Below are 27,872 nucleotides of genomic sequence, written 5' to 3'. Positions count from 1 at the left end.
GAGTTCAGCTATTGACAGTCTTGTGAATCAATGTGTTAAATTAGCAGCAAAAATCACAACACTTAACAAAACAATGAATACCTCTTTTTTTTAGATGTATGTTTCCATGGTGGGCGTATTTAAAAAGATTGTTCAGTAGCTGATTTCATGATGCAATTTGATAATGTAGCTGAGTTCTGACCTTTGATCATCTGTCACAGATTGTTGCTACCTTTATGGAGTTGCTAGTTTTGAATATAGCAGAAGATACCGCAGTAGAAATTGCCAGTTTGACTCCACTGATGGTGTTAAGGATCCTGCATTGCAATCTATTTCAAGAAAGTTACATCAGATGAAAGAAGCCTAGTAAGAAAGAGAAGATTAGTAAGTTTCCAGGAAGATTTTTTGTTGTTAGTACATAGCTATTGTGCTGAGAATGGGTTTGAAGTTATTGGTATGTTCCTTTTGTGAATTGGGGAACTTTGGGAGACCCCCAGTCTCCCTAATAACTATATCTGTACTAAGTGCACTGATCTGCAGATCCTTAGAGACCGTGTTAAGGAACTGGAGCTGCAAATTGTGACCTTCGGCTCATATGGGAGAACACGGGAGATGAACATGGATTTTTTAAGAGCCACTTAGATAGGTACATGGAGCTTAGAAAATAGAGGACGATGTGCTAGGGAAATTCCAGTCAGTCTCTAGAGTAGGTTACATTGTCAGCACAACATGGTGGGCTGAATTGCCTGTGATGTGCTGTAAATTTCTATGTTGTGGACACTTGAGGACCTGAGTTCTAGGGAAAATTTGAATAGGTTAGGACTTTATTCCCCAGAATGTAGAAGATTTAGAGGAGATTTGATAGAGGTATACAAAATTATGAGGGAATTAGAGTAAGTGCAAGCAGGCTTTTTCCATTGAGGTTGGGTGAGATTTACCAACTTGCCTTTTTCTGTGCTGATTTGTCCCATGACTCTTCGGACTGAAACATAACTGATCATGTGTGAGCCTGGATACTCTCAACTTTGGAGTAAGGATATCACACTGCAGATTGAAGTAATCGTGTAACATGAACACCACGTAGATATCAAGTAACACGTAAGATCAAAAACATTTAAGATTGAAAAGAGCTAGATCAGATCCCTAAATCTTGCATATATGAATTGTTTCTGAACAGAGTAGGTGGATGGATACTTGTCGGCTGTATGTACACAGTGGGCTGAAGGGTATGTGGCTCTGAGATTTCACGTAAACGTTCAAATCAGTTCAATTATATACTCTAGAACTTAAAGCAAAAAAGGTGATCCATAAAAACTATCATGACTATCACTGATTTCCTTCAGGGAAGGAAATCTACCTTTGCTCTCTTTGTGACTTCAGGCCATGGCAAATTGTCTGTTGTTATTTCATTATTTCTCTTGCCACATAAGGGAGTTAATTTACCTTTCGAGTCCACACTGGCTTCCTGAGCAGTCCCATCAACCCCATTCCTCCTTTGGTTGAAAGCAGTTTACCACTACACTTTCAAGGTGATCAAGAAATGGGCATAAAACTTGCATTTCCCACTTTACTTGCAAAAACATTGGAGCCATTTTCTCAATTTCCATTTTCCACCATCTGTTTTCTACAGGTGATCATGAAAAGAGGGGATTGATTTTATTAACTGTTTGCCCTTTTATTTTGTTCCATAGGCTCAATAGGAATGTTAACTGAACTGTTTCTAAGTAGCCTTGTTTGTTAAGATAATGCTTACCTTGTGCCTGAACTTATCCGGCAGTTAGAAGCTAGAATAGTTCCCTTACTGCCAGTGAAGGTTTGGAGTTCAATGGAGGAGTTCCCAATAATAAAGGGATAAAGTAAGTGGTAGAAGTTCGGCAATGAGGCAACAGCATGAAAAACATCAGAAGGGAAACGAGTATTCTCTTGTTGTGACAGTTTTTACCTCGAATTTTGAAATCTCTCTCCCTCTCCTTAAAACTGTTCAGTCAAGCTTCTGTTCATTTGAACATAAAACTATCTGCTGGAGGAACTTAGGAGGTCAGGCACATCTTTTGAAGTGGATGCATCGACGATCTCTTTGCTCTGAAACATGTGACACATTGACTATCCCTTTGCACTGAAACCTCAGAAACCTCATCTCCCTTCACACTCAAACATCTGGAACATCGACTATCCCTTTGCCTCCACACGTGCTGAATTCCTCCCGCAATTTGTTTTTTTGCTCCATATCACTGCATCCAGTCTCTTGTGGTTTGTTTGCCTTCATATCACTTCATGTGATTTGAAAAGAAATTGTGTGGAATGCTCGAGTTTTATTCTTATATAGAAACACAGAAAACCTACAGCACAATACAGGCCCTTCGGCCCACAAAGCTGTGCCGAACATGTCTTTACCTTAGAAATTACCTAGGGTTACCCATAGCCCTCTATTTTTCTGAGCTCCACATACCTGTCCAGGAGTCTCTTAAAAGACCCTATCATATCTGCCTCCACCACTGTCGCTGGCAGCCCATTCCCCGCACTCACCACTCTCTGTGTGTGTAAAAAAAAACAACTTACCTCTGACATCTCCTCTGTACCTACCTCCATGCACCTTAAAACTGTGCCCTCTTGTGCTAACCATTTCAGCCCTGGAAAAAAGCCTCTGACTATCCACATGATCAACGCCTCTCATCATCTTATACACCTCTATCAGGTCACCTCTCATCCTCCGTCACTCCAAGGCCGAGTTCACTCAACCCATTCTCATAAAGCATGCTTCCCAATCCAGGCGACATCCTTGTAAATCTCCTCTGCACCCTTTCTATGGTTTCCATATCCTTCCTGTAGTGAGGGGACCAGAACTGAGCACAGTGCTCCAAGTGGGATCTGACCAGGGTCCTATATGGCTGCAACATTACCTCTCGGCTCCTAAGCTCAATCCCACAGTTGTTGAAGACCAATGCACCGTATGCCTTCTTAACCACAGAGTCAACTCTGTGTAGCAGCTCTGAGTGTCCTGTGGACTCAGACCCCAAGATCCCTCTGATCCTCCACACTGCCAAGAGTCTCACCATTAATACTATATTCTGCCATCATATTTGACCTACCATAATGAACCACCTCACACTTATTTGGGTTGATCTCCATCTGCCACTTCTCAGCCCATTTTTGCATCCTATCAATGTCCCAATGTAACCTCTGATAGCCCTCCACTTCCTCATCCAGGTCATTTATAAAAATCATGAAGAGTAGAGGTGCCAGAACAAATCCCTGAGGCACTCCACTGGTCATCGACCTCTATGCAGAATATGACCTGTCTATAACCACTCTTTGCTTTCTGTGGGCAAGCCAATTCTGGATCCACAAAGCAATGTCCCCTTGGATCCCATGCCTCCTTGCTTTCTCAATAAGCCTTGCATGGGGTACCTTGTCAAATGCCTTGCTGAAATCCATATACACTCCATTTACTACTCTACCTTCATCATTGTGTTTAGTCACATCCTCAAAAAATTCTGTCAGGCCCGTAAGGCATGATCTGCCTTTGACAAAACCATGCTGACTGTTCCTAATCATACTATGTCTCTCCAAATGTTCATAAATTCTGCCTCTCAGGATCATCTCCATCAACTTACCAACCACTCAAGTAAGATTCACTGGTCTGTGGTTTCCTGGGCTATCTCTACTCCCTTTCTTGAATAATGGAACAACATCCACTACCCTCCAATCCTCCGGAACCTCTCCCATCCCCATTGATGACATAAAGACCATTGCCAGAGGCTCAGCAGTCTCCTCCCTTGCTTCCCACGGTAGCCTGGGGTACATCTTATCTGGTCCGGTGACTTATCCAACTTGATGCTTTCCAAAAGCGCCAGCACAATCTCTTTCTTAATATCTACGTGCTCAAGATTTTCAGTCTGCTGGAAGTCATCCCTATAATCACCAAGATCCTTTTCCGTAGTGAATACTGAAGCAAAGTACTCATTAAGTACCTCTGCTATTTCCTCTGGTTTCATACACACTTTTCCACTGTCACTCTTGATAGGTCCTATTCTCTCATGTCTTATTCTCTTGCTCTTCACATACTTGTAGAATGCCTTGGGGTTTTCCTTAATCCTGTCTGCCAATTCCTTCTTATCGTCCCTTCTAGCTCTCCTAATTTCTTAAGCTCCTTCATGTTAGCCTGATAATCTTCTAGTTCTCTATCATTACCTAGCTTTTTTTTGAACCTTTCATAATCTCTTCTTTTCTTCTTGACCAGATTTACAACAGCCTAACAGCCTTTGTACACCATGGTTCCTGTACCCTACCATCCTTTCCCTGTCTCATTGGAATGTATCTATGCAGAACTCCACGTAAACATCCCCTGAACATTTGCCACATTTCTGCCGTACATTTCCCTAAGAACATCTGTTCCCAATTTATACTTCCAAATTCCTGCCTGATAGCCTCATATTTCCCCTTACTCCAATTAAACACTTTCCTAAACACAAAGTACACTGCAGATGCTCTGGTCAAAGCAACATGTACAACACACTGGAGGAACTCAGCAGGTCGGGCAGCATCTGTGGAAATGAGCGGTCAACGTTTTGGGCCGAGGACGGCGGATCTCGGCCTGAAATGTTGACTGCTCATTTCCATGGATGCTGCCCGACCTGCTGAAACACTTTCCTAACTTGTCTGTTCCTATCCCTCTCCAGAGCTATGGCAAAGGAGATGGACTTGTGATCACTATCTCCAAAATGCTCTCCCAATGAGAGGTTCATTTCCCAATAGCTGATCAAGTACAGCCTCTCTTCTTTTTAAATAAAAATCCAAAACGGTTATAAAATAAGTTGTACAACTTAGTACAGCACACACACAAAATGCTGGTGGAACACAGCAGGCCAGGTAGCATCTATAAGAAGAAGCACTGTCGACGTTTTGGGCCGAGACCCTTCGTCAGGACCCTTGAGTCCTGATGAAGGGTCTCAGCCCGAAATGTCGACAGTGCTTCTTCCTATAAATGCTGCCTGGCCTGCTGTGTTCCACCAGCATTTTGTGTGTGTTGTTTGAATTTCCAGCATCTGCAGATTTCCTCATGTTTGCTCTGTACAACTTAGTGCATGTTTTGTGTATTGAGCGCTATTATGTATTGTACTGAAAGCTGTGTAAATAAATAAAAAGGCTGTTAAGTGGAGCTTGATAAAGCAAATTGCCTGATTTGAGTCATGAATGTGATAATTTGGCTTTTCCCCTCCTCTCCCTTCCCCATAATTCTAATAAAGAATCACAGGTTTTCTCTTTCTATTAAACAGCAGTGCTTGTATGAATCACAGCATATATTTAACGCCTATAGTTTTGAGGGTTTTACAGAAACAGTCCTTTCATCCCATATAGTCCGTGCCAAACCCTTAATCTTCTTAGTCCCATCAGCCTGGACCATAGCCCTCCATGATTCAGTCCCTCAAGTCCTGGCAGTATCCTTATAACTTTCCTCTGATCTCTTCCCAGTTTAATGGCATCATTCCTAGGGCAGTGTAACTAAAACTTAGTTGCGGCCTCAGCAATTTCAAATGAAATTGAATCACAAAGTATTCTGAGTTCCAATTATCCTCTGGATGAAAAACCTTCTCTGAACCACTTAGCACTTAGCCTAACCAATGCCACTCAGCATGAGACATTTCTACTGCGGTCAGAATGTTATCTACTGCTATGTACCATATCATGCCTGTCATAATTTTTTGTACCTCTGGCAGGTGCCCCCATTGTCCGCTGAATTGCCAGGAAAATGCTGGTGGGGAAGGTGGGTGGAGGAGGAACAAAGTTTTTGAAGAAATAACTAGACATGCACTTGATCACTAAATCAGAGAAGGCACAAGATGCTGGTTAATAGGATTAGTATGGATGGATTCTTGGTTGGCATGGACATGGGGGAAGGGATCGATAGGGGTCAAAGCCTATTTTGAGGTTTAAGTCTCTACGACCCTATAACCACTTCCAGTCCACAAGCATCAAGGAATGTTTGGAAAAAATTGTCAGCTACGGCATGCCAGTGAGAAAATGAGAAAAGTTATTAAATTTCCTGTCCGTCAAACTCTGTTCCGCCTGGATGCATTCAGGTACTGACACATTAAGGGGTAATGAAGATGCAGAATTTAAGATAAATTAAAATTGCCACCTTTTTTAAATGCTCCTGTTAATTTAGTGCATTAAAATATAATTTGTTAGTAAGAAATATAATGTGGGAAGCTTTCAAATTGCTCCACTTAGATTTGAAACTCTATTTGTTAATAAATTATGCAGGGTCTGGAGCAATTTGAGGCAAGGTGATCAAGTTTTGCAAAGTGCACCCTTTTCTGTCAGTCCAGCCTTTGAGACACCTGGAAGACTAAAAACGGAGTGGTTTTCAAAGTTGGAACTAAATTGCTTATGAACATACATGTATGTCAGCTGAGGTTTATGTTTGTACAGGCATAGTCAGTAAAATAGTTTTGACCAATGACCAATTCAGACATGAGAAGTTTGAGAGGAGGGGATTTCATTCAGGTCTTTTGCCTGAGTAGAAAATGGAGCAGTCGGTTGCTGCAGCGTAATAGAGCTTTGACCAACAACCAATCCGCATTTGTTTTGATTAGCGAGAGGAAAACAAAGGAAGGCAGGGTCAATTGCAGTAGCCATCGTCACAGCGGCTGTCGTCTCAGTGGACAGTCAGAGTGGTGATCCTGAGGCTTTAGCTCTTCCAGGCTTCAGTCAGAGAAAGCAAAAGGAAAGAATAGCTCGAGGTTAGGTTACATTTTCTCCTTCCTTTCTTTAGATCTGCTCAGTTAGGACAGTGCAGATGCCAGGCAGGATCGTGGATTGCTTCTCTAGTGGGATGTGGGAAGGCAGGGAGACCTCCAGTATCCTGGCTACTACAACAGCGAGGTGTCCATCCAGCTGCAGCTTCTCACACTCCGCGTTAAGGAATTGGAGCTGTAACTGGATTAACTCTTGATTGTGCAGGAGACTGAAGGGGTGATAGATAGGACATGTAGAGAGATAGTTGCACTCAAGGTGTAGGACACAGGAAACTGGATGACAGTCAGGAAAGGGAAAGGGTTTAAGGAGGAGTAAAGGGAATTACAGAGGCATGAGAGGGAGATAGCCAGGATTGATTGGAAAAGCACACTGGCAGGGATGACAGCAGGGTGGCAATGACTGGAAGCAATTCGAAAGGTACAGGGTATATACATTCCAAAGAGGAAGAAGTATTCTAAAGGCATGATGACACAATCGTAGCTAACAAGAGAAGTCAAAGTCAACAAAAAGTCCAAAGACAGGGCATATAATAGAGCAAAAATTAGTGGGAAATTAGAGGATTGGGAAGTTTATAAAAACAAACAGAAAGCAACTAAAAAAGTCATTAAGAAAGAAAAGATGGAATACGAAAATAAGCTAGCCAATAATATTGAAAAGGATACCAAAAGTTTCTTCAGACACAGAGTGTAAAAGAGGTGAGAGTGGATATTGATGACTACTACTACGTCAACTCAGGCCTAGGGGTACGGCGTTGGGCACGATGACGGACTCTCCACTCCTCCCTCTCCCTCATCAGTGTGTTCAGGTCATCTACATTAATCGCGCCACAATCCTCTAGGAGCGTGTTGACCATAGTCTTGGGGGTGCCCAGGGTTCATCCTCCCATGCTTGGGCTCCCATGTGATGACTAGGCCGGCAGGTAGCTCAGGGTGGTGTAGACAGTGCCCCGCTAGTTGCAGTCTTCTCGCCTCGATGTAAGGCATTATGATGATGTGGATGTTGAACTACAAGGAAACAATGCTGGAGAGGGAAATGGTGGACAAATTGAAGAAGTATTTTGCATCACTATTGAGTACACTAACATTATGGTGGAAGTTCTGGGTGTCAGTTCTTGGGAAATTTTAAGGTCTGAATAAATAAATCACCTGGACCAGATGGTGTATAGCCTAGGGTTCTGAAAGTGGTGACTGAAGTGATGGTGGAGGCATTTGTATTGATCTCTCAAGCCAAAACATTGACTGTGCATTTTTCCATAGATGCTGCCTGGCCTGCAGAGTTCCTGCAGCATTATGTGTGTGTGAATCAGTTGATGTGTGCTTGGATTTTCAGAAGGCCTTTGACAAGGTGTCACACATGAGGCTGTTTAACAAGCTACGAGCCCATGGTATTACAGGAAAATTTCTAGCGTGGATAAAGCAGTGACTGATTGGCAGGAGGCAAAGAGTGGAAATAAACGGAGCCTTTTCTGGATGGCTGCCGGTAACTAGTGGTGTTTTACAGGAGTCTGTGTTGGGACTGATTTTTTTTTGTCGATATATGTGAATGATTTGGATGATGAAATTGATGGATTTGTTGCAATATTTGCAGACAATATGAAGATAAATGGAGGAAGAAGAGAAGCTGCAGAAGGACTTAGACAAGTTAGGAGAATGGGCAAATAAGTGGCAGATGGAATATAGTGTTGGGAAGTGTATGATCATGCACTTTGGTAGAAGAAATAAAAGGATTGACTATTTTCTAAATGGTGAGAAAATACAAAAAACTGAGGTGCAAAGGGAGTGGAAGTCCTTACGCATGATTACCTGAAGGTTAATTTGCAGGTTGAGTCTGGTAAGGTAGGCAAATGCTATGCTAGCATTCGTTTCAAGAGGACTAGAATATAAAAGCAAGGATGTAATGTTGAGACTTTATAAAGTACTGGTGAATCCTCACTTGGAGTATTGTGAGCAGTTCTGTGCCCATTATCTTAAGAAGGATGTGCTGAAGCTGGAGAGGGTTCTAAGACCAGAGGACACAGCCTCAGAATAGAGGGCATCCTTTTAGAACGGAGATGAGGAATTTTTTTAGCCAAAGAGTGGTGAATTTATGGAATTCATTACCACAGGCAGCTGTGGAGGCTGAGTCTTTATATATATTTAAGGCAGAGGTTGATAGATCTTGAGTGGTTAGGGAATGTAGGGATATGGAGAGAAGTAAGGAGATTGGGACTGAGAGGAAAATGGGATCAGTCATGATGAAATGGCAGACCAGACTCAATGGGCCAGTGGCCTAATTCTGCTCCTATATCTTGTATATATGGTCTAAATCCAAGAACCATAATGGAATAATTGAAGGACTGCATCTAACAGGATGGACAGCCAACCAATTTGCAACAGACAACAAACTGCAAATACGAACGAAAGAAAAAAAATATTAGTTTTAAACTTGCTCTCTAATTTACTGAATCGGAAGGAAATAGGGTAACAAATCAAAAACAAGGAAACAAATTATACCTTGACACCTTTTATACATGGATGATTTGAAATTATACACTCCTTCATCAGTAAAGCTAAAGTAATTAATTCAAATAGTAGAACAATTTCCTAAAGATATTGACATGAACTTTGTACTAGATAAGTGCCGAACATTAAACAAAGGTGCGGAATAACTGCCAGAATACAAAGCAGAGCAGCAGGATACAGTATAACTGATGGATGAACATTTAACATTTATGTATCCAGGATATCAACAAGCATCGAAAATGGATCAGAATACGATAAAGGGAAAACTTTTGACAGAATTTGTGTAAAGGCTTGTGAATATCTGTGGTAAATACATAAAAAAGCTCAATAGCACAAGTATAACAAAGGTAATAGACACTATCGTTGTACTCTTATTAATGTATTTTGTTGGCGTAATATATTGGTCCAAAACCAATCTGGGTAGTTTACAAAGAAAGATAGGACCTGAAATGATACATTTTAGAAAGCACCTTGTACATTCGAACATGCTTACATTAATACTACCTTGGGCAAAATGAGGAAGAGGAATAATGGCCATAAGAATTTACACAAGTCAGATAAAACTTATAAGGATATAATTTTATCAACAAAAACAGGATTCAGCACTTCACTTGAGCATATGCAATTTTGATAAGTAGTACACAGCACTAAACTTAAATTAAAGCACAACCCAGAAAAGTGAGTAAGTTATCACTGCAGAAGAAAATGTAAACCAGTGGAAGAGAATGACCCTCCATTGAAGACATCCCTATGATCTGAGCAGATGAGATGTCGACTACGGAGTGTTGAAACACCTGGCTCAGAGTTGGAGACTTCTTTCTCGAAACAGAGGAATTCTTTGTGGCAATACAAGACTAGGTGGATAACGTAAAAATTATCAAAAATACATTATGAAAGACCAACAAATTCAAGATGATAAATGCAGAAAATGCCAAGAAACTAGAAACAATCCAACACATCACAGGATCATGCAGCAGTTTAACTCAATCTGATTACTTACACAGGCTCAACCAAGTGGTAAAATCATTCTCCAAAATCTTGCTTTGAAATACAAACTCATAAAAAAAACCATACCTTACTATAAAACAAGCCCAATCCAGTTTTTAGAGTTCCACAAATTATATAACGGCTGATCCATTTTTACAGATAGTTCAATCTTTAATAACCATCCGGATATAATATTGCAGGAGAGAAAAACAAGAACAATTTACTTAATAAATATAGCCATTACAAACACAGATAACATACTGAAATCAGTAAGTGAAAAACATCAGAAATATGCTGAATTAAAGGAGGAAATTGTAAGACTTTGGAACATGAAAAGGGTATACATTGCCCCAATATAATATCTATAACTGGTATAATCTGAAAGTCACTACAGAATAGCATTCAACAATACCAACACAGCAATATTTATGTAAATATTCAGAAAGCCACAATACTGAACATCACGAGAATAGTCCGAGAGTTCCTGGCAATTGAGAAATGAGTGTGCTTGGATATGCCCATAGCTCAGGTTTTACGAGCTTGAGCTGAGAGAAAGTAAAAAAATACAATAATAAAAGTAAATATGCATTAAGTATTAAGAATAGAATGAGAAGTCCTTGAGAGTGAGCCCATAGATAGAAACATAGAAAACCTACACCACAATACATGCCTTTCGGCCCACAAAGTTGTGCCGAACTTGTCCCTACCTTAGAAATTACTAGGCTTACCCATAACCCTCTATTTTACTAAGCTTCCTGTACCTGTCTAAAAGTCTCTTAAAAGACCCTATTGTATCTGCCTCCACCACCGTTGCCAGCACCCCATTCCATTCACTCACCACTCTCTGAGTAAAAAAACTCACCCCTGACATCTCCTCTGTACCTACTCCCCAGCACCTTAAACCTGTGTCCTCTTGTGGCAACCATTTCAGCCCTGGGAAAAAGCCTCTGACTATCCACATGATCAGTGCCTCTCATCATCTTGTACACCTCTATCAGGTCACCTCTTATCCTCCGTCGCTCAAAAGAGAAAAGGCCGAGTTCACTCAACCTTTTCTCATAAGGCATGCTCCCCAATCCAGGCAACATCCTTGTAAATCTCTTTTGCACCCTTTCTATGGCTTCCACATCCTTCCTGTAGAGAGGTGACCAGAACTGAGCACAGTGCTCCTAATGGGGTCTGACCAGGCTTCTATATAGCTGCAAGATTGAGGGAGCATTTCAGCGATGGGGCGAGTGAAGTTATCCCCTTTGGTTCAAGAACGTGATGGTCAAGAGGTTCCTGAACCTGGCTGTGTGAGTCCTATAATTTCTTCCTGATGGCAGCACTTCCAGGATATGACTTTTGATGCTGTTTCAGGACATTCCCTGCAGAGATAATTTTTTTAAATAGGAGTTGAGTTATCGTCTGTTTGATTTGTGTTTGAAATCTCTTGAATTGAGTATTCAGTGAAAACTTGAATGTAGGCATTTAATATTATTGATTTGTAGAAGAGGTGATAAAAGCTTATTCATGTGTTGCGCACACTGATTAAGAGGATCTGCAGACCACCTGGTGACCCACCATTTGCAATAGATTTTGTATCTACCTCTGATCCATGGTAATAATGACTTTGTCCTATCCTTGCAGGTGCCTTGGCCTCGTTCCAAAGATTAGCTGCACATGGCAGTGAGTTTAACTGATTTGTGATGCTCCATATGCACTGTCTAATCTGTCCGTCCCTCCGTCCCTGCCTCTTCCTCCCTCGTTGTTCTTCTGAAATTGAATTTGATTGTGGCCAGACAGAAAATACATTGTCAAAAATGTCTATTAGTTCTACACTATTAACATCTATAATGCGATTCATTCATATGCTTAAAATGTAAGGTCTATAACAATATTATTTTTCCCCAGAGCAGGCTGGCTTGGTTACAGTTTTGGTTATTTTACTTATTTAAGGTGACTGCGTGTTATCTATGCTGAGACTCAGTCGACTTTATTTAATCTTTCATAACCGTTTGCAAACCCTGTTTCTCCCTGTGATATCTTGTTTCTTGTTCTCACTTAACAGTGAGTAAATGCATTAAAAATAGCTTTTAAAAAGCTAACTTTCAACTTTAGGACTTTTTTAAAAGATAAGAGTTGAAGTTAATACAAGGTTTTGTTTCATAGGCGGAAGTCTGGTTTATTTTGACTATTGGCTTACTTTCATTCTTAAACATATGTTTACAAAATTAATTGGAGTATTTTTTTGTTTCCGAACATAATATGTTGCTACTTGAAAATCATCCTGGTCCTGGACGATCTGCTTTCATTGTATTGTTTGCCATCTGTCCTGACGTCTGCCAGCTGAGAGCTCTCGCTTAATGTGCACTTGTGTAATCAGATGCCTGCAGCTCCCCTCCAAGAAGGAACAATGGGTGGCTTTTGTATTGCACATCAACGTGGTCTCAAGGTGCCAATTCATACCTACGCCAATCTGCCGGGGTTCAAGCGGCCCCAGATGGCTTCCTGCAATGGGTCTTCAGTGTCGCATGATCTTTGTCCCGGCTCTAAGAACACCATTTGGTCTCCGTTTTAGTAATCGGTGTAGTGCACGTGTGGACTTGTGTGAGCATATTGGCTTCCAGGGTGTACATGACATAAAGAAAAATGCTCTGCCACCAATTTAATTCTTAGTCTGGTCGTGGACTCGGGCAGCAAGCCTGTGTGCGGTGGTTGAAGGAAAGGGCGTCACCATCTGTTCCTCATTCCCAGATCAGTGAATTAGTAGCCCGATGTGATGAGATCAGCTGGATCAGCTTTCACGGCAGGGTATTGCACTCGCTTCATCTGGAGACTTCTCCATCTGGGCCGTCGGTCATACTCTTCCACTGAAAGCGAGGTCTTTTAACACTGCCCTGTGTTGAAACGGTACATGTTTTATCAGATGTGATTGTTGTGTTCGCCTGCAGGTTTTGCTTTAACTGTTTGTCTGGCTGTCTGACTTCACACAGAGTCAGAAAACACTTTTGTCCCCTTTTGCTGCTAACGACGCCACTGACGAGTGTTTCCCACAGGTCTGCAATGCAAGTTGAATTGGTCCAGGATTCTGGCTTTCTCGCTCTTTCTTAGATTTCTCTAAGTTGTTTTTCCTCACTGAAAGTGCATCTGAGCTTGTATACAGTTAGTGGCATCTCTGCAGAAGTTTCCCGGACACCACTGCGTGTTTATGAGCGAGGTCAGTTGAGGACTTTATAATTCTACTCAAAATACTGGCACTTCTTTATGGTGAGTGTTTATTAATATTACTCCCTCAAAGGATACTGTTTGTTCTGTGTTTGGACTTTTGATCAGAAACATAGTTCAGTTTGAGCAGTTGTTTGTTATAAATTGTAGTCACCAACTTTAACAACAGAAGTCCTGCCGAGTGGCTAAAAGGGAAGCCAATTTCTTGTCAGCCTGAAGCAGTGACAGGCCAACTCTGTACTGCAGGGCACGATCGTTAGTGAGTATGAATATAGCACAGTATTTATCTTTGATATAATGAATTTGGCAAACTTAATTTTGTATGCCTTGCTCGTGAAGGTTACTCGGATTGCAAGAATTTAGTATTATTGCTGTGGCAGTAGTGTATTATGCAGAAAAGAAGGCCTGTTTCAATCTCCGCTCTCTGATGGTGTTGGGTGCCAGTGAGTGCTCAAGGCTTAATTTCATGCAAACATTTCCAGTGAAATTGAAATAAACTGAATACACTGCTGGTCCTTAAGCTCATTGTTGTTGCAGACACCATAACTGGACCTTTTAAAGATGATCACTGCATTTAGAATTACAGAAAATTTGGGTATCTTTATACATAGTTAAAATGACCCGAAGACAAATTAGAAGATAGAATGTAGAAATCTACGGCACATTACAGGCCCTTCGGCCCGCAATGTTGTGCCGACCATGTCACCTACTCTAGAAACTGCCTACAATTTCACTAGTGGGTATCTCTCTATTCAGTTTTGTTGACCTATAGTGATGAAAGTGTGAATTTGGACTTCAGGTTGTCCTTGTTCTGCTATTTGTTAGCATCTGAGAAAATGATGTTAATTATCCTTTTTGAGGTTGCGAGGAGAAAGTCTGCAAGGTGCCCTCTTTTTGGCTGGTATTGAAATTAAACAGATTTAACTGAAGGCAATAACATTCTTCTTGATTTTGTGGGTGCATGCTTAAGTGCTTTGTCAAGTTTAAGGCAATGTGTTATGCTTCTGGATACATCAGACCCAGATATTGGGATGGTACATAGGGAAGTCCTGTAAATCCCTCTAGATTCTGTGATTGGCCTCATGGACCACATTTTGACAGCATGTTAAGCTTTCCTTTATTAAACACCAACTAGCACATACGGTAGGCATCTAAATAATGACCATGTAGTTGATTCATCTTGGTGAATGATACTCAAGGAGTGATCCAACTAAGAATCAGTCCCATCAGGAGAAATGAGGAGACAAATGGAGGAATGAAAAACCAAGTGTTCTTTTTAACAACTTTCAGAACCCAAAGATTCCCTTATTTTTAGCATATCCTCTTCAAGGTCTTGCACTTGCAAACGTGCTCTAATGCAGCTGAACTACATTCCTAACTCTGAGGTTGATTGCAGTAAAATTCTGTGCATGTGTCTTATAAACTATTTACTACTTTTCTTCAAAGCTACTAATAAAATTTCAATAGAGCTAAATGCTCTATTGCTACATTTATTGTCTTTAATTTCTGAGCTTTATCAGAAAATGTATTTAGTGTTGTGATTGAAAGTGTTTTCTTACTTTGCAACCACTTTTGCAAAAATTCTAGTCATTTTTTTCTTGCGATTTGTTATGAGATGTCAGAAGTTTTCTCTTCATGTGCAAAAGGATTAAGGCAGTAGCAATAGAGGATTTCATTTAACTGAACATCAAGTAATATGGTTAGTGTGAAAGGTGTAGAAGATGCAGAACTCTTAAGTCAGTATCCAGAAGGTCCTGTAAGAGGGTTAGTGGTGGGAATTGGTATAAATTTTGGATAGAGTTCAAGAAGATGAAGTTGGGCTGGTGACAGGTCACTTTTGTGGTAGTGTTCAGAATTTAGTTCGATTTAACATCGTTGTTGAAAATTACAGGGATGAGATAGGATTAAAGGTTCTTAATTGGAGAAGGCCAATTTTACTAGAATGAGGATAGACCATTCCCCTCTATAAGAAGTATACTGTTTTGTACACTATTGAGTATGGATTATTCTGCTCTCTCCAGGAAATGTTCAAAGGAGATGGTTTGCACTTGAACTGGAAGGGGACCAATATATTGTGGGAAGGCTTGCTGGTACTGCTCTGAGGGTTTTAAGCTAGAATTGCAGGAGTCTGGGAAGCAGGGTGCCTGGAACAGCTAGTTTGGCGGCAGTGGGGAAAGTAGATGTTAAGTCTGAACACAAGGGCAGAAACTGAAAAGTTGAGCTTGAGCATGGTTGGACTAAGGCTGAGTTACATCTATTTCAATGCATGAAATATTGTAGGTAAGGTGCATGAGCCTAGTACATGAGCATGGATCAGCACGTGGAATTATGAAATGGTGGTTATTAGTGAGACTTGGTTACAGAAAGGGCAGGATTTATAGCTCTGTATCCCAGTATTCTGTTGCTTTAGGCATGATAAAGGAGGGCTGGCATGACTTATTGTGGAAAATGTTATGGTACTGCTCAGACTGGAGGGCTCATCTATTGAGGCTTGAACTGAAGAATAAGAAAACGGTGACTACGTTAATGAGATTATGTTATAGACCACCCAGTCGTCAGGGGATTTAGAGGAGCAAATTTGTAGAGAGAGAACAGACAGCTGCAAGAAATAAAAGGTTCTGTTAGCAGGTGATTTTACTTTCCATCAGAGAGGAGTTACAAGAGATGCACTCAGTGTTTTAAGATAACCTTTGCCATTAGATTACTGAATGGGCAATGAACCAACCCATGAATACTACTTCAATAGTTTTGCTCATTGTGCATTACTTATTTAATTTTTTTTTGTATATATTTCTTATTGCAATATATAATATTTTTATTGCACTGTACTGCTGCTGCAAAACAACAAATTTCACAACAGCTGTCGGTGATATTAAATCTGATTCAAATTCTGTTTCTTTCTATACACTTCCTGGGACTCCCATACTGTAAAAGGACTGGATTGGATAGAGTTTTGTCAAGTGTGTTCGGGAAAGTTCCCTCAATTAACATATAGACATCCCAATTAGAGCGTGATATTGTATCTCCTAATTAGGGCAGGTGACAGAAGTGTGTGTATGGAGAACTTGGGATCTAGTGATCATAATTCCATTAGTTGCAAGATAATTATGGTGAATGATAGGTCTGGTCGTTGAATTGAGATTCTAAATTGGAGTATGGCCAATTTTGATGGCAGCAGAAAGAATGAGGCAAGTGTGGATTTGGATAAGTTGTTTTCTGGCAAAGGCATGCTTGGTAAGTGGGAGCTATTTATATTTGTAGCACGTTCAAAAACCAAAGGGCAACGATTTAACAAAATTGCTGCACCCATTGGGAATACGAAGAAAATGCTTTCACCAGGTTGGAAGTAAGAGTTGGGAATTAACTGCCTGAAAGAATGGTGGAGGCAGAAACCTCCATGTCAAATGTAAACAGCACTTGAATGTCTACTTGTAAAGCAGTAACCAGCAAGACTACAGACCAATCGCTGGAAGGCGGATAGGTTGGATATCTCATTTTTAACAGGCACAGATGCAATGAACAGAATGCCTTCAGTTATAATTTGCCATGCTTCTTTATTCCCTTCATTTATTAACCTTTTCAGGGGGCTGTTGAGTTGCTTTCAAATCTTCAGTTCATTAGCCAGACAGCCGAGTAAATTTGGGGGTAAAATGTGGGAAATCCTTATTTGGTGAATTGCTAGATTAGCACAGTCAACGAACAAATCTGTCATTGGAACAGACCTAAAAGGAGCTACCAGATGCATGTGTGGGTAGTGTAAATGTTGAAGCAGATTTAAAGAAAACCCGGCAGAATTCTGCCAGAGAACTCAAGATATGCAGCATTTATCTTAGTCCTGCAGGGGTTTAAAAGAATATTTTGTGACGCCACTGTTCCTAACTAGAATAAGAGATTGGGTAACTTCCATGTCAATTAGTACTCAAGGTTCCATAGCTATAAGTGATTAGGATTGATCTAAGGCCATGCTAAAAATGTTCCCATCTTGTTTCCAACCATTGGCTAGTGTAATAGCATCGACTGATTGATTTTAACTTTTACAGCATTGAATTTAAACCATTCTGTTCAGATTCTAATATATTTGGTTTTTTTATCCCTGTAGTTGAAGAGCTAGAAAAGGAGCAAGCTATGGAAAAGAGTATTGCCAGCCTTTCAGATCCTTCATCAGAACTGGAATAAAAGATGAGGAGTTACTGTAAGAAGGTGGGGGAGGGGAGGAAGAAACACAAGGTGATGGGTGAAACCAGGGGTGGGAGGGGGTGAAGTAAAGAGCTGGGAAGTTGAATGGTGAAAGAGATAAAGGGCTGGAGAAAGGGGAATCTAATAGACAGAAGGCCATAGAAGAAAGAAAAGAGGGAGGAGTAGCAGAGGGAGCTGATGGGCAGATTAAGGAAATTAGGGCAAATGGGAATGGTGATGGGATGGCACTACCGGAAATTTGAGAAATGGATACTCATGCCTCACCTGGAAGAACTGTTTGGGGCACTTCACGTCATCTACTGTATCTGCTGCTCCCGGTGTAACCTCCTGTATATTAGTGAGACCCAATGCAGATTGGGAGGCGGCTCCGCTGAGCACCTACGCTTTGTCCACCAGAAATAGCCGGATCTCCCTGACCACCTTTCTCATTCTGACATGTCAGTCCATGGCCTCCTCTACTGTTGCGATGAGGCTACAGGCCACACCTCCAACCAGAAGGCATGAACATCGATTTCTTGAACTTCCAGTAACGTCCCTCTCCTTCACCATTCCCCATTCCCATTTCCTCTCTCATCTTATCTGCCTAGGGCCTCCTGGTGCTTCCCCTTTTCTTTCTTCCATGACCCTCTGCCCTCTCCTATCAGATTCCCCCTTGATTCCCCCTTCTCCAGCCCTGTATCTTTCACCAGTCAACTTCCCAGCTCTTTACGCCACCCCTCCCACCTCCAAGGTTCACCCATCACCAGGTGTTTCTTCCTCCTCTTCCCCCACTTTCTTACTCTGATTCCTCATCTTTCTTTCCCAGTCCTGATCTGATGAAGGGTCTCGGCCTGAAACATCAACTGTATTCTTTTCCATAGGTGCTTCCTGGCCTGCTGAGTTCCTCCAGCATTTTGTGTGAGTTGCTTGGATTTCCAGCGTCTGCAGATTTTCTCTTCTTTGTGAAAGGAGCAAGCTGATGTCTTCATTTTAAAAAGTCTGGAATTCTTGTAGAGTGGCATTTCAATTAACTGTTGCTCATCTAATTTGCGCTACATTAATGAGAGCCAAGGGTTACTGTGTGTTCTGAGAATCCTGTAACAATGCATCTATGCCTTGATATGACTTCATGTAAAGAAATAGTTTGTTTTTGTGGCAGTTTTCAGTAACTGCAGATTTCACAGGGGACATGCAAAGTATTATTTGTAATTGTGGTTATGTGTAATTCAGTCATAAACCTTAGTATTGTTTGGTCTATTTGCATAGGTGTGAAAGATAGTGCTAATTCCAGGCTTCCTGTTACATCAGTGACAGCAGGTAAATCAAAATCAATGTTTCAGCGGAATAGAGATGGCTATAGAAATCAAGGATTAGCAGTCCTGTGATGGGCAGGCTGAATAAAATAAGAATGTAATAAGTAGGTTGATTAGAAAATGGAACAAGATGGTTGTAATGGAGGGAAGACAGTGAAATTGAGATGACTGTGAAGTGACCTCTTTACTCAAATTAACAAAAAAATGAAACCTTATGTCGGCAAACCTAGCTCTCTGAGGTATTACCTACAGTTCTTGGAAACAGGAATTTTGTTTAATGGCTTAATCCCAACTGGATAAATTATAAGATATTATGATGCTTTTTGATAATGAATATTAAAAACAGCAGTCCAGTTCCCTTTGATTTCATTATAATGTGCAACAGAATCCATTCTGGATCATGTGCATACGTGGGAAGATAATGTCATTCATGCATTGGACATGCAGGTGCTGTTACACTGGCATTGGGAGGAAAGTAAAATCTCTTAATATGTAGCCTTTTGTGCATATGTGTCAAATACTTCTCATTAATCTCAATGCACTTTGATTAATCTTGGCTTCAAAAGAACAAATAGTTGCATGGTTGGACAAAACTTTAGTTTTCTTTATAGTAATGTTAAAATGTGAAAATAATAATCAGAATCTGATTTAATATCACTGGCATATGCCATGAAATTCATTAACCTTATGACAGCAGTACAGTCAAATACAGTCGGCCTTCCTTATGCGCGGGTTCAGACAACCATGAATCAGGAATACCCAGAAGTTCTCTCTCCCACACTCGTTGTTTGAGTATGTACAGACTTTTTTTTCCTTGTCATTATTCCCTAAACAATACAGTATAAAAATTATTTACATAGCATTTACATTGTATTAGGTATTATAAGTAACCTAGAGATTTAAAGTATACGGGAGAATGTGTATAGGTTACTGCGGATCGGGAATCGAAAAAAAACCCAGAAGTTCTCTAAGTCAGAACAGGTACATCTGGTATTATTTAGCATCAGTTAGTCAAACATATGTCTTAGTATATAGTATATATTTTACCTTTCAATGCATACATACTTAAGAAACGTATGTATTTCAATAATTAAGCCACTGCGTTGCTTAGTAATAATTGTAGCTTTCATCGGGGCAGGGCCTTCACTAGCTCCATTATTCTCACTTTATTCTGAATGGAGCCTAACACTTTTCCATTGACCGATGGCATTTCACCTCTTTCTGATTGCTTTATTATTTCCACTTTATTTTCAATTGTGACTGTTTTCTGGAACAGAAACACTGTGGGTGGTGGGGATCCTTAATGATGACCGCTGCCGTACTTGGGCACCGCTCCTTGAAGATGTCTCGGATACTACGGAGGCTAGTACCCATGACGGAGCTGACTAATTTTACAAGTATCTGCAACTTACTTTGATCCTGTGCAGCAGCTACTCCACTGCCCCCCCCCCCCCCCCATACTGGACGGTGATGCAGCCAGTCAGAATGCTCTCCACTGTACATTTATAGAAGTTTTCAAGTATTTTAGTTGACAAGCAAATCTCCTTAAACTCCTAATGAAGTATAGCCACTGTCTTGCCTTCTTTTTAGTGGCATCAACACGTTGCATCCTACCCCATCAAGAAATTTCATCAACACCTCTACTTTTTGAGGAGGCTGAAGAGAGTTGGACTGTACACATCATTTCTCACTACCTGCTACAGATGTGCAGTAGAGAGCATCCTAACATGTTGCACCATTGCATGCTATGGAAACTACTCTGCAGCGGTCAGCAAGTCCCTAGAACAGGTAGCCTTCCCACCATCAGGGCACGTGTACAGAAAGTGCCAGAAAAGGGCCAGCATTATCATGAAGGATCCTACCCACCTTCCTCATGGGTTGCATGTCCTACTCCCACCAGGGAGCGAGGGTCAGCACTACCAAATGCAAAAACAGTTACTTTCCCCAAGCAGTAAGGCTGATCATCACCACTGCCCATTAATCCTTCATGTCCCCAGTTGCCACTGCTTTATCATTTCCTGTCAGAGTATTTATATTTATTGTCTTTTTATTATGCTTTATTATTATTATTTATTATTGTATTGCATTGGATCTGGAGGTAACAATCATTTCTTTCTCCTTTACACCTGTGTATTGGAAATGGCATGAAACAATCCTCAATCTTCTCCTTTGTACCACCTCAGTGTACTGATGTGATGAAATGATCTTTATGGAAGCATACAGAGCAAAGTATTTCACTGTACCCCAGTACATTTAGCGATAACAGACCAATTTGTCAATGTTTATGCAGGACAATGTTCGAGAAATATCGCACATTAGCAGGGCATATGATTCATATCCAGAGAGATCTCAAGGAGCATCTTAAAGAAGGAAAGAAGTGGAAAAGTTTGAAAGTGGGAATTCCAGAACTTAAGGTCTTTCCAGCTGGAGGCATAGTGAAATAATTAGATTTGTTTCATCTGTGTGTTCCTTTTTCTCCATTATCTTAAGAGTATGTATGTGGTTGGTTGAGTATTTGTCATTGGTGCATAGATGACTAGCAGATTCGGGAGTAAGGAGAATGGAGTGCATTCTGACAGGCTGCATCACTGTTTGGTATGGGGGGGGGGTGGGCTACTGCACAGGACTGAAAGAAGCTACAGAGGGTTGTAAATCTAGTCAGCTCCATCTTGGTCACTAGCCTACAAAGTACCCAGGACATCTTCAAGGAGCAGTGTCTCAGAAAGGCAGCATCTGTTATTAAGGACCTCCAACACCCAGGGCATGCCCTTTTCTCACTGTTGCCATCAGGTAGGAGGTACAGAAGCCTGAAGGCACACACTCAGTGATTCAGAAACAGCTTCTTCCCCTCTGCTGTCTGATTCCTAAATGGACACTAAACCTGTGAACACTATCTCACTTTTTAAAATATATATTATTTCTGTTTTTTGCACTATTTTTATTCTATTCAAGATACATATACAGTAATTGATTTATTTATTATTGTTATTTTATTATATTTCTTCTATATTATGTATTGCATTGAACTGCTGCTGCTAAGTTAACAAATTTCAGGACACATGCTGATGATGATAATAATCCGGATTCTGATATTTTTATGCTGTACCTTCCAGGTTTTAATTTAATCAGTGGAGCTAGGGGACGCCAGCTTGCATGACTAAGTCAGTACAGTGTATTCTGGTTAATTGGGCCTTCAGTTAATTGGGGTAGCTGCTTATTTGGGCCAACTCTTAAAGAACAAATCTAATCGAGAAAATAGATGATATCTCCTTCATTTATTTGGGGCACTGTGCTGCTTATTTGGGACAGAAGACTGTTGTTGAACAATATCCAACTACAGTCAGTCGCATGCATTTGTGTAGGCGTTAGACTCTATGCTGTGCTGAGACCAAGCAGTTTTTAAATAGTGCATCTTTTATGTTCAAAAAGCAGTGACTTTTGTCACTGATAGTTAGCTAGAAATGAGCATTAAGGCAATTCAGAATTGTTTTGCTCACTGTGATCTCAAACATTCAGGCTTGGATATGCTGGAAATGACTGAGAGTGAAAGTACCTTCAGTAAGTTGGGTACTATGAAGAATTTGAGGTATTGACAGTCATCTTGAACATTACAATGAAAATGAAGATTTGGAGTGTGCAATCATCGAAAGCATTGTATGAAGGCAGGCCATAATCTGCAATAGATGTCTGTAGATTTTGTCTTTCTACTGTCAATCCAAAGAACACAACAACATACACTGGCTGAATTCCTCTGTTGATAACTATTAGGAACTTGCACACAGTTTTGTAGTCCTATAGTAGTATTGGCAGTGTTTTAATTTATTCTGTATTTCATTTAAATACATAATTTGTTACTCCGTTGAACAGTAGTTTGTGTTTTTATATCTTTTTAACTATTTCCATGAAACTTTGGCTAATTGGTGCAGCTGCTGAATTAGGCCAAAATGTACTGGTCCTGATGCGTCCCAATTAACTGGAATCCACTGTCCATCTTGTCCTTAAATGATACTGAGCAACAGTGTTTAGATTAAAAATAGGAGAGAGTTAAGAATGGTTCTTTGGGGGGGAAAATCAGATCATAGTTGGATTGGGGAGGGAGGCCACCGTAGACTCTTGACTGATTGGATAAGATGGATGGTATGGGATCAGCACAGGAGGTCAGTAGTGTCATTCGTGACTTTGTCAGGACTTTGAAACTGTGGCATGTTCAGAAATGTGATTGCAGAGTATTAGGCATACAGCCTACTAAGTTTCAAATCAAATCAATTATCATTCAAACCGTATGTTGATACAGCTGAGTGAGACAGTATTTCTCTGGGGCCAAAGTGCAAAACGGTAAGCAAACATTCAAAAATAGCGAGTAACATAATTCAAAATATCAAGCAAAGAAGCATATTCATTCGAAAAAAGAAGCATGTGTAGTCCAAGATCCTGAGCGACAGTGTTCAGCAATCGATGGTACAGTATCCCGGCAGTGTTTAGATGCACGCAATCTGGCCTGTCATTCCACTATTCAAACTCGGGAGGGCAGCACTAATGGGCCAGATCAGGCCTCAGCCAAGCTCAACCAGGCTGTAGCACTTCTGCGTCTCTTCTGCGTTCTTCAGCAGCAGGCAAGCCCGAGGCTTGAGGCCTAGCTTTTGCTTCAACTGAGGCTACACTATTCCCATGTCGAAATTTATGCTCACCTATGCTAGAATTCTACTATTGGATTACCAGAATGGTTAGTGTATGAAAAGAGCTCGTTCAGACCATTGAGGCCATTGATCTTAATGAAGAGCAATTTAACTTATTCTGTTACCTGGAAGTGAGACTGCAGATGCTGGAATCAGGAGAAGAAAACCCAAACTCAGCAGATCGATAGCTTCTTTAGCAGGGTGAAAGGTTCAAAACACTAGGTAATGATAGAGATCTAGAAGATTATAAAGCTAGCAGGAAGGAGCTTAAGAATGAAATTAGGAGAACCAGAAAGGGACAAGAGAAGGCCTTGGCAAGCAGGATGAAGGAAAACCCCAAGTCATTCTACAAGTATGTGAAGCACAAGAGCATAAGACATGAGAGAATAGGACTGATTAAGTGTGACAGCAGAATAGTGTGTATGGAACCGGAGGAGATAGCAGAGGTACTTAATGAGCACTTTGCTTCGGTATTCACTACGGAAAAGGATCTTGGTGATTGTAGGAATGACTTCCAGCAGAATGAAAAGCTTGACATACAGACATTAAGAAAGAGGATGTGCTGGAGCTTTTTTTAAAGCATCAAGTTGGATAAGTTGCTGGGACCAGATGGGATGTACCCCAGGCTATTGTGGGAAGTGAGATAGGAGATTGCTGAGCCTATGGCGATGATCTTTGCATCATCCATGGGAATGGGAGAGGTTCCGGAAGTTTGGAGTGTTGCAGATGTTGTTCCCTTATTCAAGAAAGGAAGTAGAGATAACCCAGGAAATTATAGACCAGTGAGTCTTACTTAAGTGGTGGGTAAATTGATGGAGAAGATCCTGAGACGCAGGATTTATGAAAATTTGGAGAGGCATAATATGATTAGGAATAGTCAGCATGGTTTTGTCAAAGGCAGGTCGTGCCTGATGAGCCTGATTGAATTTTTTGAGGATGTGACTAAACACATTGATGAAGGAAGAGCTGTAGATGTAGTGCATATGGATTTCAGCAAGGCATTTGATAAGGTACCTCATGCAAGGGTTATTGGGAAAGTAAGGAGGCTTTGTAGATCCAGAATTGGCTTGCTCACAGAAGGCAACAAGTGGTTGTAGATGGGTCATATTCTGCATGGAGGTCTGTGTTCAGGTGTGTTCCTCAGGGATCTATTCTGGGGCCCCGACTGTTCGTGATTTTTATAAATGACATGGATGAGGAAGTGGAGGGATGGGTTAGTAAGTTTGCTGATGACTCAAAGGTTGGGAGTGTTGTGGATAGTGTGGAGGGCTGTCAGAGGTTACAGTGGGACATTGATATGCTGCGAAACTGGGCTGAGAAGTGGCAGATGGAGTTCAACCCAGATAAGTGTGAGGTGGTTCATTTTGGTAGGTTAAATATGATGGCAGAATATAGTATTAATGGTAAGACTCTTGGCAGTGTGGAGGATCAGAGGGATCTTGGTGTCTGCGTCCATAGGACACCAAAAGCTGCTGCGCTGGTTGACTGTGGGCTTAAGAAGGCATATGGTACATTGGCCTTCATCAACGGTGGGATTGAGTTCAAGAGCCGTGAGGTAATGTTACAGCTATATAGGACCCAGTCAGACCCCACTTGGAGTACTGTGCTCAGTTCTGGTCACCTCACTACAGGAAGGATGTGGAAACTATAGAAAGGGTACAGAGGAGATTTACAAGGATCTTGCCTGGATCGGGGAGCATGCCTTATGATAATAGGTTGAGTGAACTCGGCCTTTTCGCCTTGGAGCGATGGAGGATGAGGGGTGACCTGATAGAGGTGTATAAGATGATGAGAGGCATTGGTCATGTGGATAGTCAGAGGCTTTTTCCCAAGGCTGAAATGGCTAACATGAGCGAGCACAGTTTTAAGGTGCTTGGAGATAGGTAGAGAGGAGTTGTTGGGGTAAGTTTTTTATACTGAGAGTGGTGAGTGAGTGCGTGGAATGGGCTGCCGGCGATGGTGGTGGAGACAGATACGATAGGATCTTTTAAGAGACTCCTTGATAGATACATGGAGCTTAGAAGAATATAGAGCTATGGGTAACCTTAGGTAATTTCTAAAGTAAGTACATGTTCAGCACACCATTGTGGGCTGAAGGGTCTGTATTGTGCTGTAGGTTTTCTATGTTTCTATGAAAGTCATTGCCAGTATTTTGTGTCATAGCCTTACATCAGATGTTTGAAAATATTTTCAATTGCCTCTTCTCTCTGACAAAATGTTATTTTCTGTGTTATTTGTATTAGTGTCTTGGACATTGGTAGCAAGAGCTGTATTTATAGTCACCCATACTGTTCTTGTGAATGTTGTGGTTCAGTTCTTCTGTGATGTACACCACAGTTCTTTTGTATAAGGAGTTCTAAAACTTAGACCAAGTGATGAAGAAGGGCCGGCATTACATGTCCATATCAGAGCAGTGGTCGTCTTGGAGTGCAGGTTGCAGTCTGAGGTCTTTTTCCATGAAAGTGGTGATCTTGTCCTTTTCAATGGGAGATGCTGTGAGACCAGCCTTGGTGAGTAATTACATCGACCATGCACTACTAGTAGGGGGTGGGGAGTGCCTGTTCAGTGTTGTATCTGGAAATTACTTGAGCTATTTTAGCAAGGATGGTGTTGAGCTTCAAAGTGGGAATGATATTCATCTAGGCAAGGGGAAGGTATTTCAACACACACCTGCGTTATTCCTTGGAGTTGGGGAAAAAAGCTGTAAGCTGTCAGAAGGGGAATGACTTGCAGCAAAATACTGCTCTTACAGTTACGGTAGTTTCTTGACTGGTCTGTTTGAGTTTCTGCTGAGTGGTGAGAACCAGAATATAAACAGTGGGAGTTCTGATAATGGTAATATTATTGAAGTCAAGTCCAACTGATTAGTTTCTCTCTTTTAGGAGGTGGGAATGCCAGGTGCTCTTTTGTTGCAAATGTTATCTTGCATTGATGTTGTCTGGCTTATGCTGCATGCTGGCATGGGTGGTTTCCTTTACTAAGAAGATGTACATGGATTTGTACATTGTGAAACCATTGGAGAACATCCTGATCTCTGATCTTGTGACGGAAGTGAAGTCTTTGAAGCACTGCCCAGAGGAACTCCTGCTGTGATATTGTGTGGCAGGGTTGATTGACCTCAATAACCATAACTATCTATCTTCTTTTGTATGTGATACAGTGCCCATAAAAAGTCTTCACCTGTCCCTTGGAAGTTGTAATGTTTTACTGTTTTACAGCATTGAATCACAGTGGATTTAATTTAGGTGTTTTTGACAATGATCAACAGAAAAGATTTTTCTGTGTCAAAGAGAAAACAAATTTCTACAAATTGGTCCAAATTTATTACAATTATTAAACACAAAATAATTGATTGCTTAATTACTTGCCACTTTCAAGTCAATATTTAGTAGATACATCTTTGGCAGCAATTACAGCCTTGAGTTTGTGAGGATAGGTCTCTACCAGCTTTGCACATCTAGACTCTGCAATTTTTCCCATTCTTCCTTACAAAACTTCTCAAGATCAGTCAGATTACATGGGATCGTGAGAGAACAGTCCTTTTCAAGTCCGGCCGGAATTGGATTGAGCTCTGGACTCTGACTTGTCCATTTTATTGTTTTTAAGCCATTCCTGTGTAGCTTTGCTTTATGCTTGGGGTCATTTCTGGATGGAAAACAAATCTCACTATTTTCTGCATCCCTAACATCACAAGCCTTACAGGGCCTGCTGGAGTGAAGCAACCCCGCAGCATGATGTAGCCACCACCACGCTCCACGGTAGCGATGGTGTGTTTTTGATGATGTGTGGTGTTTGGCTTACACCAAATGTAGCATTTAGTCTGATGGCTATAAAGCTCAATTTTGGTTTCATCAGACCATAGAACCTTTTCCAGTTGACTTCAAAGTCTGCCACATGCCTTCTGGCAAACTGTAGCTGAGATTTCATGAGGTTCTTTTCAACAGTGGCTTTCTCTTTGCCACACTCCCATAAAGCTGTGACTGGTGAAGCACCTGGGCAACAGTTGTTGTATGCACAGTCTCTCCCGTCTCAGCCACTGAAGCTTGTAACTGTTCCAGAGTTGTCATGGGTCTCTTGGTGGCCTCCCTCCCTCACTAGTCCCCTTCTTGCACGGTCACTCGTTTTTTGAGAATAGCTTGCTCTAGGCTGACTTATAGCTGTGCAATATTCTTTCCATTTCTTGATGATTGACTTGACTTTACGCCAAAGGGTATTCAATAACTTGAAAATGTTCTTGTATTGATCTCCTGACTTGTGCTTTTCAATAACCTTTT

At 41.0% G+C, this 27,872-nt stretch overlaps 1 protein-coding gene across 7 annotated transcripts in view; it reads left to right on the top strand.

Moving 5' to 3' along the window:
- LOC140725453 (SPRY domain-containing SOCS box protein 1-like) overlaps nt 1-27,872 on the top strand; it is a 213,240-nt gene that overhangs the window by 75,397 nt on the left and 109,971 nt on the right. Inside the window, exon 1 of one of the 7 annotated variants that reach the window (XM_073040924.1) lies at nt 12,665-13,118. The exons of 4 other annotated variants lie outside the window; for them this stretch is intronic. The gene's annotated coding sequence lies outside the window, so the exon portion shown is untranslated. 2 more of the 7 variants (XM_073040923.1, XM_073040927.1) reach the window with 2 other exon arrangements.

This window comes from Hemitrygon akajei, chromosome 3, assembly GCF_048418815.1.
Source record: "Hemitrygon akajei chromosome 3, sHemAka1.3, whole genome shotgun sequence".
Classification (NCBI taxonomy): domain Eukaryota; kingdom Metazoa; phylum Chordata; class Chondrichthyes; order Myliobatiformes; family Dasyatidae; genus Hemitrygon; species Hemitrygon akajei.
Note: the sequence above shows the minus strand (reverse complement) of the source record. Positions and strands in the feature narration are given on the sequence as shown.